The following is a 2,882-nucleotide window of genomic DNA, read 5'->3' as shown; positions in this document are numbered from 1 at the left end:
CATGTTTAAACGCTGTATGTTAGAAAATAACGAACATGTGCTTTACATATATTGCACACATATTGCATGGCACAGCACACATATTGCACAATTAACCTAATATTATTGTTGGTGTTTTAAATTTTATTTGTTCACTTCCAGAGCAAAAATGTACAGATAATGCATTCACCCCCTTGTCTTCCAAGATGTTCATGTTTTTCTTCTTCAGTTGTAATGAAATCGTTTTTTGAGGAAAACATTTCAGAATTTCTGTCCATATAGTGAATTCTATGGTGCCCGGGACTTTCAACTTCCAAAATACAGATTCAAAGGGCTCTAAATGATCCCAGCCGATGAAGAAGTGAAGAAGGGGGGCAGCGGTGGCTCAACTGGTTGAGGCTGTAGGTTGTTGATCAAAGGATCGTGGTTCAAGGCCCCGCACAGCCAAGCTGCCACTGCTGGGCCCTTGAGCATGGCCTTCAACCCTCCCTGCTCCAGGGGTGCTGTATCATAGCTGCCCCTGCACTCTGACCCCAACCTCCTTATTTGGGGTATGTGAAGAAAATAATTCCACCATGCTGTAATGTATGTGGTGATAATAAAGGCTTCTGTGCCCTATTCTCTTCTGTGACCCATTCTTTTCTAGTGAAACGATCGGTTATTTTTAAATAAATTGACAATTTATATACTTTTAACCTCAAATGCTCGTGTTGTCTAGCTCTGCGACAACTCTGTGTATTACGGTTAGGGTATGTCGAAAAACTCCCATCTCATTTTCTTCCTTTTTTTAAAAAGGTGTTTGATCTTCTTTGCATGTTCCTTTTGTAAACACTGTGTCTGTACTTCTGCAGCAATGTAGGATGATTTTGAAGTCAAAGGAGAAAATGAGTTGGGAGTTTTTCGACATACCCTAACTGTCTTGAATTGGAATACACATAGTTGCAGATGCAGAGCTAGACAGCACGAGCATTTGAGGTTAAATATAGCATATGGTTCACCGAGTTCAAACTCAGGGCCCCATAGAAGTCCACTGTATGGACAGAAATCCTGAAATGTTTTCCTTGAACATTTTCTTTACGATTGAAGAAAGAAACACATGAAGATCTCAGAGTATGGATTCCACTACACCTTCGTTGTCACATTTCTCAACTGTAGCAGCAGAAGAGATTTTACAACTCATCCAATCCTGCAATCCTACAACCTGGATCCACATTGGATCCACTCCCTTCCACTATGCTCCAGACCATCTCGCAAGACCTTCTGCCCTTCATTATCATCAAAGAAACCTGCTCTGGATCCATCAGATCCATCAGTAACTACAGACCGGTATCACTTCTCTCATTTCAAAAATTCTTGAACGCATTGTCTATAATCAACTGTCTGTCTATCTCTAACAGAACAACCTCCAAGATCTCAACCAGTCTGGCTTTAAAGCAGCTCATTTCACAGAGACAGCCCTTTTAGATGTCTCTGAGAAACTTCATGCTGCTAGATCAGCCAAACTATCATCTGTCCTTATTCTCCTTGAACTTTCAGCAGCGTTTGATACCGTCAACCACAAGACTCTCTTATCCACCCTCAGGAGTCTTGGGATTTGCGGATCAGCTCGGGAATGGTTCGCTTCCTACCTGGAAGGATGCTCATGTCAGGTAACATGGAGGGGAGTGAAATCTGCTCCACGCAGACTCTCCACTGGCATCCCACAGGGCTCAGTACTTGGTCTTCTTCTTTTCTCCCTGTATACTCACTCTCTTAGTGAAGTTATTTCCTCATATTGGTTACCACTTACCACTGCTATGCTGATGATACTTATCTTCTCTTTCCCACCCTCAGATACCACAGCGTCTGATCGAATCTCAGCATGTCTGGCAGAAATTTCATCATGGATGACTGCTCATCAGTTAAAGCTCAATCCTAGCAAAACTGAACTGCTGTTCATCCCAGGTGATTCATCCCCAGGTCATGATCTTGCTATATCATTGCACAACGATCTGATCTCCCCTCCAGCCACAGCTCACAACCTTGGAGTAACCATGGACAATCAACTGTCCTTTTCCTCTCATGTTGCTAATGTGACTCGCTCATGTCGGTTTCTTCTCTACAACATTAGAGGGATTCGGCCATTTCTGTCCACACAGACTGCTCAGGTACTTGTTCAGTCTCTTGTCATTTCTAGACTGGATTGCTGCAACACACTGCTGGCAGGTCTACCTATGAATGCAATCCGTCCTCTGCAAATGATATTTTCAACCTGCCAAAGTTGAAAAACCACCCCGCTGCTGCGATTCCTCCACTGGCTTCCGGTAGCTGCACACATCAGATTCAAAACACTGATGCTGGCCTACAAAGCCAAAAATGGACCAGCTCCCTCTTACCTAAAAGCCCTAGCACCCCGCACCATCCGATCTACAGCACTGCTCGACTGGTTCCACCATCTCTCAGGGTAAGAGGCAAGTATACTACAAGACTCTTCTTTGTTCGGCACCAAGGTGATGGAATGAACTGCCCCTAGAGGTCCGGACAGCGGCAGTTGAGGACCTACTTATTGAGGAAACATTTCAACTAGCACTTCTTTTCCTATCTTTTGCATTTAAAAAAAAAATACTTTTTTATTTGTAACTTTGAACAAATGTTTTAAACTTATGGGATCTTAAGTATGTAACCTAGTGAGCCAGTTAATGTATTCAATTCTAAAGCTTTAAGCACTTATGTACATTGCTCTGGATAAGACCTTCTACATTCTTCATTGATGACAAGGGGGTGAGTAAATTATCTGTAAAAATTTTGTTCTGGATGTGAACATCTAATTTAAGTGTGAAAGATTTAGTCCCCATCCATTTTTTATGTTCTTTATGTGTTTATACATATCATGATCAGCACACCTGCCTCACCTCCGCACCCAC

This window comes from Tachysurus fulvidraco, chromosome 11 (assembly GCF_022655615.1).
Source record: "Tachysurus fulvidraco isolate hzauxx_2018 chromosome 11, HZAU_PFXX_2.0, whole genome shotgun sequence".
In the NCBI taxonomy this organism is placed as follows: domain Eukaryota; kingdom Metazoa; phylum Chordata; class Actinopteri; order Siluriformes; family Bagridae; genus Tachysurus; species Tachysurus fulvidraco.
Note: the sequence above shows the minus strand (reverse complement) of the source record.